Source organism: Crocodylus porosus, unplaced genomic scaffold (genome assembly GCF_001723895.1).
Source record: "Crocodylus porosus isolate Cpor-Errol unplaced genomic scaffold, CroPor_comp1, whole genome shotgun sequence".
In the NCBI taxonomy this organism is placed as follows: domain Eukaryota; kingdom Metazoa; phylum Chordata; order Crocodylia; family Crocodylidae; genus Crocodylus; species Crocodylus porosus.
The window spans coordinates 25,416,844-25,433,526 of record NW_017728910.1 but is presented as its reverse complement, the minus strand read 5'-3'; the positions used below and the strand labels follow the sequence as shown (position 1 = coordinate 25,433,526).

Genomic DNA, 16,683 nt, shown 5'->3' with positions numbered 1-16,683 from the left:
CATGCATGCATGCCCAGCTTGTGAGCCCATGCATACGTGCCCAGCTTGTGAGCCCATGCATGCATGCCAAGGTTATGAGTCCATGCATGCATGCCAAGGTTATGAACCCAAGCATGCATGCCCAGCTTGTGAGCCCATGTATGCATGCCAAGGTTATGAACCCATGCATACGTGCCCAGCTTGTGAGCCCACGCATGCATGCCCAGCTTGTGAGCCCATGTTCGCAGAATGCCACTGCTCACATGCCAAAGAGGACAATCTCCTCTTTCCTGTCTGCTGCCACCTCATTGCACTTCACAGCTGCAAACTGCCCTCCACTTTTAAGCCCCTTCCTCTTGCCATCCTTATCTGGCACCAGGCTCTGCTCTAGCATGCAAGCTCTCTGCTGAAGAAATAGCCATGAGCTTCTCTCCTCTGACACCGACTTCTACCATCTAAAAGGGCCTCCCCAGCCTCATCCCTCAGCTAAAAATACAGCCTTCCCCATTGCCTTGTGTCCTCTCCTCCTGTTATTTGTGCCTCTGCTGCCAGCACTTGGGGATGCTCGTTCCACGCGAGATGCTGTAGCAAGAGCTGCACCTTCCTCACGTGGACAAGCCCCAACGCAGTCACTTCCGTCCTGGCCTTGCTGTGCTTCGAACACAGACTTGGGCCTCAGTTCAGGAAAGCATTTTGGTATGTGGTTAAATGCCTTCCTGAGCAGAGGCCAGACTCCTCATACACAAGCCACTTACTGAAACAGAAGAGACTTTCTGCTGTAGTAATGCACCGACCTAGGGGAGGAGCTGAAAGATGCACTCAGACTTGGGTCCCGTTCACGTTCCCACACCATCCCCATGGGATGCATTGTCTCTTCGGGGCCCTGGGCGTAGGTTTTACTCCATTTGGGGTTCCTTCTACCCTGAACAAACTCTGTCGGGCAGTTCAGAGCTAGAGCATGAAGTCAGTGCAAAACAGTGCCTGTGTTTAAATAAGCAGCAAGGCCGGTCTGGTGATATCTTTTACTGCACCAATGCTATAGTTGGGAGAAATATTAGCTTCTGGGCACAAAGTGCCCTTCCTCGGGGCTGGGAGAGAAGGAGTTACCACTGAACCTAAACACCAGGGAAAACAATGACTTGTTTAACTCCATTATGCACATGAAAATAGTCACTGCAAGAAGGGGAAGATGGGGTGGAATAAAATAAAAGTTATTGTTTTACCCTACATTTCACAGTTTCATAGTTGATCGGGTCGGAAGGGACCTGACCAGATCGTCAAGTCCGACCCCCTGCCCTGGCAGGAAAGCGTACTGGGGTTGAACGACCCCAGCAAGGTGTTCATCTAACCTCCTCTTAAACACCCCCAGGGTAGGGGCCAGCACCACTTTGCTTGGAAGTTGGCCCCAGACCCTAGCTGCCCTGACCGTGAAGTCGTGCCTCCTGATGTCGAGTCTGAATCTCCCCTCTGCCAGCTTGTGACCGCTATTCCTGGTCACTCCTGGCGGTGCTCAGGGGAACAGGGGCTCCCCCAATGCCCGCTGGTCCCCCCCGACTAGTCTGTAACAGGCCACAAGATCCCCCTCAGCCTTCTCTTGTGGAGGCTGAACAGGTTCAGGTCCCGTCGCCTCTCCTCGTAGAGCCTGTCCTGCTGCCCCGACCATGCGAGTGGCCTCCTCTGGACCCTCTCCATGCTGTCCACATCCCTCCTGAAGTGCGGCGCCCAGAACTGGACGCAGTACTCCAGCTGCGGCCTGACCAGTGCCGCACAGAGGGGGAGGATCACCTCCCTGGCCCTGCTCGAGATGCATCTGTGGATGCAGGACAAGGTGCGGTCGGCCTTCCTGACCGCGTCCCCACACTGCCGGCCCATGTTCATCTTGGCATCAGTGATGACCCCCAGAGCCTTTTCTGCCTCTATGTTGCCGAGAAGGGAGTCCCCAGCCTCTAGGTATGGTGCCGGTTCTTCCTCCTTGGGTGCAGCACCTTGCATTTGTCAGCCTATTCCTCCCTTCTAGCATGCCCACGTCCCCCCACATCTTAGTGTCATTTAGCCTAGGCTACTCAAAAAAGGTGCATCATGTCTATGCCACCACTGTGCCCCTATTACAACTGAATAGTGGGAATTGGGAGGACATCTAAGAACGTAGCATGCGTACTGGGGGTAGACAAGGTAGGGGCTACACAAGCCTTCCTTCTAGCCTCAACCCTGCATAGCACCCCCCTATTCCCATCCATCCCTGGGTCACATTATGAGCTAAATCTTTAACACCCATTTCTGTATGGCTTCCTGGGGAAGATCAGACTCACTGCAAATGCTGTGTACTAAAAGGTAGTCACTATTGCTGGCGTGGATATGATACTGGCTAACAACCTGCAATGGTGACAGGACGATGAAGACGACTGCTAAACCCAAATTAGCATTTGTAAGACAGATCAGTTGAGTAGGATTAATTATCCCTATTTTACAGATAAGCAAACTGAGGCATGAGAGTGGTTCAACAGACTGGCCCAGAATCACAAGGAAGGCAGGTGCCTAAATCCATTTAGGGTCCGTCTTCAGAGGAAATGGGACGTCCGGGGAGAAAAGCCTCACATGCCAAATCCCCAGGTCCACATCCATTCCCTCTCCTGGCAAGTTGCCTTTCCATAGCTCTTTTTTTTACAATTGCACTCATTTCGTCCCAATATAGACCACAGCTGACTTCAAAATAGAGCCCTGAGGTTAAAGGTCTCCAAATCCCCTTGGCTGCTGATGGCACCGGGCCGGGGAGCTTTAATATACCGCAACACCCACTCATGTGAAACAGCGTGAGTTGATTTTCCTCACACATACCTCCCTGGGTAGTCTGCACCAGTACCAAGAGGGAAGAAGCGCCCCGGGTCTGCACTCGTTTTGCACCAGGTGCTATCGCAGCTGCAGCAGGAGCAGGGCCCGCACTTGCAGTCTGCTTTCAATTAACACAGGCCAAGCATGCCCAGCCTAAGCTCAGCCACAAATGCAACCAGTCCATGCATACGTTGCAAGAACAAACGCACCCACCGCTGGGATGTCCGCAGCCCTTGCTCAGAGCACCCTCCATCAAACTGTACCGGGTGTTCGGGACGCAAACGGGGAGGGAAGAATAATGAAGATAAAGCCCCGTCGAGCCAAAGTGCCGTGCAACACCTTTGATGTAATAGTCATATGATTAACAAACTGTCATATCAAAGTTTTCTGCAAAGTAGGAGCGTTCTGACACGTCACATTTTTAAAGCTGACATTTTGATTCATTACCGTAAATAGCACGTTGTATTCAATATTGTGACAAGGAGCGGAGCGGATCTTTTTGAGCTCTGTAACATTTCGGAGTTGCCGGATTTCTCTCTTTTCCATGCGAGACAGTCGAAACAAGGCGTGAAGGAGGCTTCTCCAGAACAGGCCTGTTATTTCTCAAAATAGCCCCTTTCTTTCTGAGCCCTGTTCAGAACAGCGGTGCAGACAGCTCTGAAGGCATCACTCGTGAAATAAAACAAGGAATGGTCTCAAGGACCTTTGCAACGATAAGGGAGCCGTTAAAGGGAATCATGCAAAAATGAATGCCTGACAAGTTGCCAGAAATCTGGAGGCCACGGAGAAGGATTCGGACTGGGAAAGCGAGGATCTAGGCCTAGGAAGAGCCACTTCAATTCCTGTCTCTGCCAGGAATGAGACTCCAATGAGTCCCTTAATCTCAGGGGACCTCAGTGCTTCCCTGTTCATAAGTGAGAGCAATAACGCTGGCTTGCTCTCCTCTGCGGGGCAGGAGCCACCTCCAGCTCCGGGCATGTACAGCACCGGGCGCACTGGGTTTCAGGTCCAGCAGCTGCTGCAACGCAGACACAGGCAATGCCCAGGGACCCGCTCACACAGCAGGGACCAGATCCTCTTGAGAAACGTGTGCAACCCCCTTTCAAGCCAACATGCAGAAGAGCCGAGGACGCAGGCTATGCTCTGTGAGGACTTCCCACGGTTCAGGGCATCGGCACCCTTGCCGGCGGCGGCGAGCCGCCACAGCACAGCCAACAGTCAAGTCCACTTAATACCTTCGAGTATATTTGTCCTTCATCCTCTGTCTATTCTGGTGCCCTGCTTTGCTCTTCAAGGAGGAGGGACCTAGAACCGTGTCCAGCATCCGTACAAGTGCATGATATCTCCCCCAAACCAATGCACTTTTTTGGCTAGTTTAGTTTGCCCGTTCACGAGAAAGCAGCAGAGAATCAGGGGCTGAGCGCGCCACCGAACATCCGCAAGACGCTCAGATCCCATGGGGATGAATGCAGCACCTAGACCCAGAGAGCGAAGGTTACCGTGCAACTAAACTCTGGGCACGATGCATTCGCCGGACCGGCTCTCCCCCCAAAAGCGCAGTCTCCGGATGCCACCAGCCACGGTGCAGACGACACAGGGTGGGGTGGCGGCAGTCACGCGCGCACAGCGTGGATCACGATGTAATTGAGCATGGGTTGGATGCAAGCGTCTGTGCTTCCCCACGAGCCGTTACACACCACTCATCATATGCTACCTCAGGAAATCTTGTAGAAGGATTTGTATGCCAGCAAGTGTAGTAGTAGTGGTCTAGCCAGACATCGAAAGCATATTGGCACCGCTATAATTTGTCCATTCTCCAATATGTTTTCCTAAAAACGCCCATATGCTTTTCCTGGAGCTCCCATATGCTTTTACAAAGGGAAACAAAAACATTTTGTTAGTTGTGAGCGATTGATCCTTACGTCTTTTGCAAGAGCCGGCTGGAAGGCAACAACAATAACCACTCAGCTGCGGGGTTTTGCTTTTTTAATTTTTTTGCACTGCTTTCCCTTCCCTTTCACGGAGGAAATCACGGAGACTGGCAATCCCTAGGGACCATCAGCATGTTGCAGGACATGAAAGGATGCTGCATGCATCGTGGGGTAGCTCAGGACGTACGGGCAGACTCTGCAATACTGAAATACAGGCAAAAAAAAGGGTCACTGGTTGGAAGGACGACGACACCTCAAGCTCTGAGCGGCATCAGACGCTTTGATATGGTGATTCTGGTCTTCCCTGCAGAGAGCCTGAATTGATCACCGAGGGCTTGATTAGCTCAGACAGGTAGCGTGCGAGACCCCGCTGCTATGCATCGAGCCAGGGGAAAGTGCACGTGCCCACTCATACTTGAACCCACCCCCACCCCCACGGACCTGGGTTCGAGGTTAGGACGGGAGCTGATCTCCGGACAAAGAGCACGAGGCAGGATTCCCATCGCCCTCCCGTCCTCCCACAGTTGTAAGGACCTTCTAGGAAACCGGTCTGTGGCCAATAGGTGCATGCGGGTGTGTGCGTGTGCATACGCACACGTGTGCGTAGGAAAAGCAAGACATGAGGACAAGCAGGACAGCATGTCAAGCAGGAGCATATTGAATGAGCCCGGAAAAGGTCAGTGGAAAGAAAAAGGCAAACACCATACCAACGGGGGACACAAATGCGCACACCTGTTGGCTCCTTGGAGATCACACAACAGCAGAGACTCCCCCCTGCCTAAAGAAGGGGGCTTGTGTCCAAAAGCTTGCAAAGAACTTTTTTTGCAACTACTCAGTTGGTCTAATAACGGGTATCACATCTACCCCAAGAAGCTTGCCTGCCTATGTCCTTAGACCAACACGGCCACCACCAAAACCCTTGCACACCTGCTTGTGTACACCAGGAGTGGCCAATCGGAGGCACAAGTGTCACAGGTGGCAGCCTCTGCGTGCGGCATGCAGCAGACACGGGAGCGGGCAGGCAGCACAGTGGAAGGTGGGACCGGGAGCAGAAAGCAGAGCAGGAGATGTGGCAAGGGAAGGGGACCGGAGGGGCACTCGACTGCCGGAAAGGCTGGCCCCCACTGCCATAGGCAATCCTGCAGGCATGGCGAGAAGGAGCACAGGACCACTTTCTTGCAGGTGATCATAGTGCAGGAGCAGACAGAAGAGGCCACCTAAATCCTGATATTGTGTGGCATCTGAGAGCTTGAATTTGCAATTTTAATATTTTGTCTATCTTGTTTGGTATCCTCCGCTACTCCTAGAAGACGCACGCTGGCACATACACACGCAGTACACAAGCCTCCCGTAACACGGCCCAGCGCCCCGTCGTCCCGAGCAAATCTGGCCGGGTTCGCTCTCAGCAAACTTAGATTCCCTTGCAATGATTTAATCTGATGTGAAGCCTCATTACGAGGTGGATGCAAGAGATTGGAGCCCGAATTTCCATAGAAACAAAGCTGAGCAAATGGTCGAGAGAGGGGAAATCGTTCTCTTGCTATCGGGCATGGAGAAACGGACAATTAGCTGTTCTCTGAACGACAGTCCTGGCCCGAGGCCTCGCAGCGCTACAGAGGAGGATCCCGAGGTTTTTTTCATGGAAAGCCAAAGACTGCCCAAGTCGTCCCCGACCCCTGAGAGCAACAGCATGGAAGAGAGGGCAGGGGACGGCTGTGGCGCTTGGTCCGCGGGTCCCAATGGGAAAGAAGGGACAACCCCATTGTATTAAAAAAATAAATAAATGAGAGCAAATATCATCTGAAAAACGGCTGCACTGTTGACAGCTGTTTAATTTGGAGCATTGATGGGCCCTGGCCGGGGAACCCTGGCATGGACAGAGCAAAGCGAACAAGCGCGGTGCCCATTAATCTTCAGTAACCCAGCAACTGGGAAGAACAAGCCTTGAACCAAATTCCTCTGCGTTGTTATTAATCTCCCGTCCTCTGTTTATTAATCCCTTGTCTGTCTTCCTATTTTGCCAATTATTAATGTTCCCAACTGTTTGCAGTAAACAGGAGGCTGAAAACCCATCTCCCGCTCGCTAGAATTCATAAGCCAAAGGGAAAAGAAAGACAAGGGCGCACAGCAGAGCAGGACGCATGTGCTCAGCACCCGTGGCAGGGAGGGAGGAAGGAAGTCACGTCCCTTGGCTGCTCCCCCGACTCCCTGACACGGTCCTGTGTGCCACACCAGAGCCAGCCGCCCGCTACTGCTGCAGGGAGCAAAGCTTGGCAAAGCAAAGTCTCATACGCTCCAAGCTGGATACGTGGCCTCCGGAGGTGCCTCACCCTTGCGCCCCGTCTCCAGCAGCAGCCGCGCATGCGCCGATGCTCCAAAAAGAAAGGGAAAGCAAGCCCATGTCACAGCCGGGCCCAGAGACCACCACGTACAGGACTCCCTGCATTCACACTTATACCCCTGTGTATGTCCCCCGCTCCGCCTTGGAGGAAAACCGCTCTTGGATACTCAGCATCCAAGGCCAGACTCCTTATAGACAACTACATCAGGGATGCACAAGCATTGGTGAGCCTGAGCTCGTTTCATCAGACTGCTCTTCCCCTTTTCGGCTCTACACCAGCTGGCTCTAGACCTGTATCCCCTCGTTCAGGATTTTTAGTGGCTTCTCCCAGCATTCATACACCAATTACCGCACCACGTGGCCTCTCCAACATCGATGCTGCCTCCTGGGATGCTGTCACGATCGGTCAAGGCTGGAGGATGGACCTCGCCCTGGTACTGCTTCCTTCTTTAGAGCTTCTCCCCTCAACAGCATGTATTTAATTATTTTATTTTGGGGGGTGGAAAGTGAAGGGTAATGTAAGAGCCGGCCTCAAGAAGAGTGATGGTCCCAAACTGTCCCTCCGGCTGAGCTACGGGTCTTTGCTAAACACCTTCCATCAGTGCAATGCAACCAAAGACCCTAACGGTCAAATGACCTTGCACTTTTATTGTACTGATGCCCTCATGCCCTTTTTACTGCTGCACACTCACGCGAGCAAGTGACAACAACTTTGCAGACACGAGGTCAGGCAACGCACACGCAGCGACCCGGGGGTCGCTGTCCAACCTGCTGAGATCAGCCGTCGATGACGGCAGGGAGACCCCATCCTCCTCTCACCTTCGAACAAGGCAGCTCTCTCCCGGCGCAGGCAGCTGGATGCACAGGAGCGTCTGATGGGGGGCTGTGGGTGAAAAGAGAGACCAGCATCACCATTTTGCATGCCAGAACAGCAATCAGTAATTCAGGAAGGCTGCACTGCTCTCTCAATGAGTGAGTAAGCCAGCAGGCTTTCTCTAACCACCCCAGAGACACCATCCCCACTTCCTGCAAGCCAGGGTATCTGGCTGCTCCCTTTCGGATCCTGCTGTGGTTTTTCCCCCTCCAAGACAGATTCAACCTGAACTGGTGCTGGAGCAAGCAGCTGTTTATCTGGGAGAGAAGCAGTTTGTTTTAAATCAGTGGAGAGAAGGAGAAAGCTGCTAGCTTAATGGCCCTGGGCAATGAAACCCTTTCCAACTTCTGGAAGGATGTCTGCCCCTTGCACTCAACCTGCCTTCTCTTGCTGAACTGGGCCCCATCTCCAGGCATGGGGGAAAAATGCGGAATAGGACAAGAAAACTGTTTGCTGGCTGTTTAGCTCAGCGGAGCTCAACCTTCGGGTCCCGTGCAGCCTCAGCCAGCCCCTGTATACCAGAAACAGGTCCTGCGAGCCAGGATCGGACCCTGATGCCCTGCACTAGGTCACGCTACCTCCCCATGGGTCCAGAAATTTGGCAGCAGGCAACCCGCCATCCAATTTTCCGATCCATAGGGAGCTACACAGGCCAGAGCTGGCCCCCGGGCCACGAGTTGAGTGCGCCTGGTTTAGCCCGAGGTCCCCTTCCGAGACAGTCCGGTTTTGCCACGTGAATGCCAACAAGAAGTAGAGCGGAGATCCAAGTCTTCCCATGCAAGCTGCTAAACAGGTACCCAAGGTTCAGGACTAGTTAAACAAACTGGTTCTGCACCGGAGGGTTTAGATGCACCAGCTGAACCACAACGGTGGCTTTACATGGCATTTGCAAATTTGCTTTGGCCTTTTTTCTTGGAGAAGGTATCAGCACCTGGCAATTTTGTTCTGGTGAAAGGTTAGGTCCGTTCTGTAAACTCACCACCCCCAGCCCCAAGCCCTCGCATAGTGGGAACATTTCCCAGTGTTTTGATGGGTGTATAGATGGAGTCCACCCAAAGATTTAATCCATCTCTATTGGAACATTTTCACCGGGGGGGGGGGTCAATGCAGGCTTCCTTGCAGCCTTTCATGTCTCCAGATGTGATGCAAAATCCCCCTGAAGCCAGCGTCATACTGTTGGCATTTCATCTTGCAAATATCTGAACACTTTATCTGCAAAAAAAAATCGCTGTAACATTGGCCTGTGTGTGGCCAGAAGAGGATCCAGACTGGCACGGTAAAGAGTGCAGCACACAACAGGCTGGGGAAGAGGGAGGAGTGTGGAGACATCGAGAGTCGTGGGGCTACATCCTAACATGCAAAGAAAAACCTCCCGCAGTACCTGCCTACCCCAGGCTGGAGATCCCCAGCACCACTGTCATGGGAGAAAAATGTGCATTAATACTGTTAATGTGTTACACACCCAGATCGAGTAACGGACAGGTGTCCCGGCTACAGAGGAGGCAACACATGCTTACTTTGCCCCCCTGCTTTCTTTCTCTTTTTTCTTTTAATTTAAAGGGGAAACGAATCCAGGACTTTTCTGTGTCCGATACATTTTCTGCTTGCTGTTTGATGTAGCATTCACAGCAGAGACTTCAAATAGCTCATGCTTACATATGCATCACAACAGCTCTCAACTAATACCCCTTATGTGACCAGAAATGAATGCACGGTGAATCATTCGTACCACACGCAGCGGGGCTAGCGAGCTGTGGGCCGTGTCTCCCAAGGGCTGGGCTGCTTGCGGCCGTTTTTGGAGAAAAGGGGATGCTCGCGGCCATTTTTGGAGAAAGCGTCAGATCTGCAGTTTAACCCCGAGCAGTCAGGGGATCCGAGCAGAAAACCGCTGCCGCCCGATTGCAAGCTAGATGCAGTCGGACAGACTCAGCCCGTCAAAGAAAAGCTGCCTCTTAAGTATGAGTCTTCATTGAAAGCACCTACTTTTTAGTGCAGTGATTCTCAGCCAGGGTTACAAGAAGGTCCCCTGCAAACATGATCCAGAGAGAAACCCAGAGGTTTCAAATAGGGATCCACAGCATTAAATACATCCTGCCCCGCCGTGGGCTTCTCTGCCGCAGAAGAATGGCTCTAGCATGTTTCTGTACTCAAAAAAAAATAAATAAAAGAGTGAAAACCAAAAGCTGGGATTTTTCAAGGGGAGTCTTAACTCGAAAAAGGTTGAGAACCGCTGCGTTCGTGTTTTAACAGAGGGGGATAGACAGAGAGGGACCTAAAAGAAAGCTCCAGACCCAGTTTAGCTTCATACTCTTCTGTGCTGCCTTTTTCTCTGCAACGAACTAAATCAAATGCTTGAATTCCAGAGGAGTCAGGACCCGTGTCGACGCACTGCCTGGGCTTCACTTACACCAAGCAGATGCTGATTTGGATGAACTAACACCCCAAAATGTTGACATCTCAGCTCGCCTTCTGTTCACAATCGTCCATAAAAAGCTACGATCTCTGCCAAATTGGCAAAAATGCTCCAAGATTCATCAACATCTCTGGGTTTTGGTTAGGGACATTTTAAAAACCAATCTCAGTGGTTTTAGACCCTTATTTAACATGTTAACGTGCCACAAATAACCAGGCGTGGATATGCAACTGGACGTTCAGCTTTCTGGCTGCAAACAGGAGGAAGGCAGAGACACCTGTAACCTGGCACAGGCAGCCTGAGCTGGGCGTGCTTGTTGGAAACAGAAGATATTAACTCTTCCTTTCAGCCTGGGAGGCCTAACCCCATTTATTATTGAGGAAGAAAAGTCTGCTGGATCCAAGTGAAAGCGTGAGGGTAAAGGAGACTCTCCCTCTGCCTGAAGAAGGGTATTTATGCCCAAAAGCTTGCAAAGAACATTATTTTCCAACTATTTAGTTGGTCTGCTAAAAGATATCCCATCTACCCAAAAAAACGTGTCTGCCTAGGGTGAAGGAGATAGCTAGCCAGTGCGAAAACACGTCCTCTTGCAAAAAAAACAGGGATTGTAGAAGGAAGGGAAGTAATGAGGTTTGTGATGTGAACAATTAACTGGAGCCATGAAACCATGCAAAAAAAAAATCACTCTAGAATAGCCATCTCCCTAAGCTTGCAAATACAAAACAGACCCCCAGGAAGGAGAGAGCATAAGATCCTAGAGCCTCAGCTGGAATCACCCTGCACACCAAGCCATTTGGGACAGGTGTCTCAGTAGCCAAAGAGAGCAGTGCAGAAGCAAAGTGACATGCCCAAGTCCCGCCAGCCAGCCAGTGGCAGAGCCAGGCCCGGAACGCAGGCCTGCAGACCCCAAATCCTGCCCCCTAGCCATTGCCCCATGGAAGACAGCCAGCTGCCTCCCAGCCCCCAAAGGGTTCCTGTAGCAGACAAAACCAGATGGTCCCCTTTAGACTAAACCCAACCTCCCCCCCACCAACAAGCCACGCACAGAGACGGGGAGGATTTTTGCCGCCCAGCCCAAACAGCGCCCGGCTCCATAAACAACAGATTCAATTCTCCAGCTACAAAAACTATGTTTTAGCAAAAGTGCAATTGAACTCCATGTACTTGTTACATTTCTAAATATACTCCGGTTGTCAAGACAACAAAGAGACTGATGGATCTCTAAAGCATACTGTATCTGTTTAATTGTCAGCATTTCAAACTGACTCGGAAAAAAAGTGCTGTGTGATAAGTCTAATTGCCATGGTTACCGCTGGCTAAACCCACAATACAAAAAAATTTAAAAATATAAAAAAAAAAGAGAGAGACTCTCACCGAAAGCGCTTTGCCACGTGAGGAGCAGATGGGAGATGCTCTCGTTACCGCGCCAGTCCCCGGCAGAGAGCTCAACTCGAGGAAGAGCGCGAGAGACTTCTCCGAGCTCTCAGACACAACAGACGTCGTGGGCTGGAGCCGTCTTGACAGCGGGGAGCTGGGCTTTCCCTCCCACGCTGCTCCAGCTCCCGCGCGTGACGGCACAGCCGCCTCAACACCACGAGACGGACCTCAACCTGCAACGTGGCGGCCACGGGAGGACCTCACAGAGACACGCCACCGCCTAACGCCCGTCTCTTCCCCAGACAGGCAGGGATTTCGGTCAGGTGCAAAGGTGCTTAGGAGCGTAGCATCGTGGGGGTCCCCGTTGCTTAGTGGAAGGACCTACGTCGGAGTCGGCGTGACTAGATAGCCACCGTGGATCTGGTCCTTCAGATCACGTTCCCCCACATCATCAAGCCAAGGGGACAGGAAAATGGTGCTTGGAGCACAGGACTGTCCCAAGCCCAGATGTGCAGAAGGGAGGGAGGAGGAGTCCTTGTAGATGGGTGCCTGCCCATGCAGCCCAGAACTGGGGACCTGGGGGGCTTCTCCGCACCCCAACACCAGACAGCCGACGCAACTGTTCCCCTCCCAGCTGCTCTGAAGACTTTTCTTTATAGCACCCATTTCTATACACCACAGACATCCCTCTGCCAGCTTCTGGTGCTCCTGGCTCTAATATAAATCTGGAGCTATTACAGGCTTGGAAAAGCCCAGGAAGAAGGGAGAAGGCAGGATGCTGCTTGCCAACCCCTGCGAAACGCAGTCAGCCCTGCCCATGGCACGAGCTCCCTCTCTCCGCTCACCCGAAGACGTGGCCGAGGTGGGAGATGGGCTCCGCAGCGCGCTCGGCCCATGGGATTACGACCCGCGATGCTGCAGTTTCAGAAGCACAGCTGCGGGTAGGAATTGAAAGGGCTGCACTTTTGTGCAACGAGTCCTAAAATAACAACGCTCTCTGCAGTGCGATCCCAGCCAGGAAGTGCTGCTTTATTTCCATGCACAAAATTGATGGGATGATCTGAAAATGAGACTTTACTAGCAATAAGGTTCAGGCCCTATCCCTCCAAAAGCTCAGCGCTCAAGGACCGGCTCTTGTTCAGCCTCCCTAGCTAAGTTGAAGCTTCAGACACAAGTTTCACCTGGATGCAGAAAGCAACGGGAGAGGCCCAAAGCTCGTCTGATCGGTGTTGATGTTAATTAGTGATCCGGTTTCCAATTAGTCTGAAATGCCAGTAGTGTCTTGGGGGGGGGAACCCTGTCAAAGTGGCCTCTGCTCTGGCAGCATATACCAAGCAGCTCAACCGTTTATGCGCCCACCATCAGATATTTTTGTTATACATAGCTGAAGACATTGTCTAAAACTATCCGCAGAGCTGAGCCACGGAAGAATAAAACATTCATCCCCCCAGGAGGCCTGGCTGGAAAACACGCACCAAGAAAACATCTCCAATTAAGCCCAAATTTCAGGGTTTGCAAAATGTGCATCGACGTTTGGGAACCAATCCAACCAGCGCGGTTATCAGTACAAACAGGCCCTAATATCCAAGAGCTGGAGATGAGCTGTTATGCAGCACGACACCCACGCTTACCGATACAGTCACCATGTTGTCCACAACTAACTCACGGCTAAATAAAGCACGCCAGGCGCCGGCGCAGACAGGGATTGTTCAGGCTGGACTAGGACCAAAGCCATGTTTTCATGAGTTTCCACAAGCTGCAACTTCAAGTAGTACTAGGACTGCAAGTTTAATGGTTGAAACATGCTTCGGTACAAAGAAGCCCAGCTCCCAAATGAGATGTGAAGTCATTTAAGGGGCAGACTTGTCAAGGGATTTAGTCACAAGTACAAGTGGTGCCCACATACGTGTCTGTCGGTGCCTGACGACTTTTTTCGGTCTTCCCCTTAAGACATTTTAAGAGCGTCACCTCGTGAGGCTGAGCACCTCACCCTCTCCTTGCCCTCCACGGGAGGTGTTGGGTGCACCGTGCTTTTGAAACAGCCAAACAGGTGCCGAAATATGGATTTGGGAATCTAAGATTAGGTTGAAAATCTTGGCCTGAGCCATCAAGGTTTCCATGCATGCCTTTGGGACAAGCATCAGATCCAACTCTCCAAGGATAAGCCGTCGTGGGAGAACTCACCTGCACGGCTCCCTTTGCCAGGACACAAAAGGATTCACTTGCTTGAGATTTTCTTGGCTTAGTTTCCACGCAGAGCAGCTGCTGATGTTGCTGAGAGCGCCCTGTTGCCATGACTTCACCGAAAGCCATCAAAGCACATTATTTAAAGCTTTGTTTTTTAGACAGGTATTTGATAACTCTGATTTTTTTTCCTGCCCCTCTCCTCAACCTCCGGATGTGAAGCATCCACTGAGGGTGCTTTCTGCTGGAGATAGACACACGGACAATAGCTATCTCCACTCAATACACTGAGGATGCTTCCACGGCATAAAGATGTCTGCCGATGCCTTCCTGTGCTCCATCACCAGCAGAAAGTAGTTTCAGCAGATGTGACCTTTCCCTGGCTTTGCTTGCAGCACATCACTGTGCATTAGGCATACACCAACAGAAATTTTGGGAGCCGATACCGATGGCTGATTTTTAAGGAGTCGCATCAGCTGGTACTGATCCAAATCCAATATGCAGCCAGTCAGCTTGGAGAGCAGCGCCGGGCTGGTAAGTCTGTTGTGGGACAAGGGGGAGGGGGAGGGAAAGGAGGTAGGGCTGGGGCAGGCACTGCACAGCCGGGGTTGGGCACAGGATGGAGCCATGAGTGACTGGTCTGGGAGCTGTGGGGAGGGGTTAAAACACTAAAGCTAAAGGAAGACCTCCAAAAATGCTCTGGATGACCATTCAGACCGAGGCGACATCTCAAGGAAATGCTCCCCGTACTGGGCATAACCACTAGTCAAGCCAAATTTGTCTGGAGGATGCTGGGACCTGTAATTCAGTTCTTCCAGCGCGGTCCCTGTTCCACAGCCTCTATAAGCAGAAGGAGCCGAAGTATCCTCTCCACTCCAGCACCTTCTAACACCCCCCCCCAGCCCATAAAGCCAGGGGATTATCATGTCAAAACAAAGCGGTCCCTCAACTTCCAGGTCTCTAGAGAAGCAAAGTATAAGGGAAGAGCAGAGGAAAGGCAGAACTCTAGTTGCTAATGGTGGAAGAAACCCCACAAGAGTATACATTTCACCTTAATGCCTCACCTTGCACGCACTTAGTCTAACTCAGGGGTGCTGTGAAGATCCCAGAGTTAACATCTGTGAGGATTCAGAGGATTCAGCAAGGTATTTTTCCACGTTTGCATAGACTAAACAGACTAAGCAGAAACACCCCCTGGTAGCCCGCAGCCATCGTCCTACCAAACGGCTTATTACTGCATGCGGCCTACCAGATACCTTCATGCTGCCTTGCCTAAATGCATGTAGGTGGAAGCGCCGTTCGCTGCAAAGCATCTTTACACTGACTGTGTCTGACAGGGGCACCTCGTTAGCTGGACTCACACAGCAGGCATGAGGTTATAAATACTGCCATACGAGCCCGGGTCCCTATTTATGACTATCACAGGGCAATTAATTACTTCCTGTCTCAGGCTAATTTCTGTCTCCTCCTCAAGAGCTGACTGGGGGGTGAGTTTTCTCTCAAAGCTTTCAATTTCCTGATGAGTCACAGCAGATCCACAAAGACGAACCTGGTACTTCAATCAGGCTGCTTTTTATCAAGGTATATTCAATGCATTACCGAGATGTTAAGTGGGCTATTTTAAGGGCTAATTTCAGACACCGCAAGCAACATGCTTTATCATCAGAACACGTGCTTTTCTGCTGCACTGGACAGATGTAGCTGGCATCTTGTAGCTCCTGGCCCAACAACAGCACCCTACAGACAAATAGATCAACACCACGAGGCTGGAAAGTGAAGCTCCATGTGATCCATGCAGTGATTTTTCGGTACAAGCAGCTTTTCTGCAAGTAGCCCTCTCTCCGATTTTTGCTGCATTGCCCCGATTACTCAGGTGACAGTGTCCTATAGCAAACAGAAAACACTCACAAGTTGCAACAGCTCTCTGGCGCGCCGTTTGCTTCATTCTCGAGCTGAGAATGACATGCTTATCTTTCTGCCCCAGGGAGCATCTTTGCATCCATGCACGCATCCTCAACTGCCCCCGGTTCCCACGATGCCCACACCCCACAACACAAGATTCCCAGGGTGTGTAAGGAAGGCTGGAGGCACACAGGTGAGTGACAAACAAGCCAGCAACTTGGCTGATAAGGAGTGGTATTTGTGTGTGTTTGTGTGTTGTACATCAGCTCTCATCTTTAATGCTGATTTAAATACACCTGCGCACATCCACCTGTGCATTAGCCCTCTTGTGCAAACTGATTCTGCTCCTGCAGACTTCTTGCCCTGGCTCAGCTAGAGTTTCTCCTTGTAGATAAAGTCTCAGGTAGCAGAAGGTGCACAACTGGCATCGCAGTCTCTGCTTCAAACCTTTGCATTTCAGGGTCCAAGATCTACTCCTCTGAAAGTCAAGGAGATGTTTGTGAGAGTAAGATCACTTCCTAAATTTGGGAGTGCCAGCTTTGTCCCAAACCCACAGAGGAACTGCCCACAAGCCCTCCGGTTGGGAGGTTACGATAAAAAAAAGAGACGTTGCAGAACGACTGGCTTGCAAGGATAGCTGTGAATAAGGGGAAGGGAACACAGTAGCACCCACGCCCACCAGAAACTGCCCCAAGCAAAAAGACAAGGATTTGCAAGGTGTTATCTTTTACTGGACCAACTGCACAGTTGGGATAAAGTTAGACAACTTCAACCTAACTCTATCCTAACATGGGAGGTATCAAAACCCTCCACCTACAAAGGAAAATCCACATCCTCAAGAAAAAAAAAAGAA

The 16,683-nt window shown here is 51.4% G+C and overlaps 1 protein-coding gene across 2 annotated transcripts in view; it reads right to left on the bottom strand.

The window, feature by feature from the left end:
• The window catches only part of LPP (LIM domain containing preferred translocation partner in lipoma), a 316,153-nt gene that overhangs the window by 271,051 nt on the left and 28,419 nt on the right, over window positions 1-16,683 (bottom strand). The window contains exon 2 of one of the 2 annotated variants that reach the window (XM_019532903.1): window positions 7,900-7,963. The exons of the other annotated variant lie outside the window; for it this stretch is intronic. The gene's annotated coding sequence lies outside the window, so the exon portion shown is untranslated. The remainder of the gene's footprint in view (window positions 1-7,899; window positions 7,964-16,683) is intronic. 2 annotated transcript variants of the gene reach the window in all.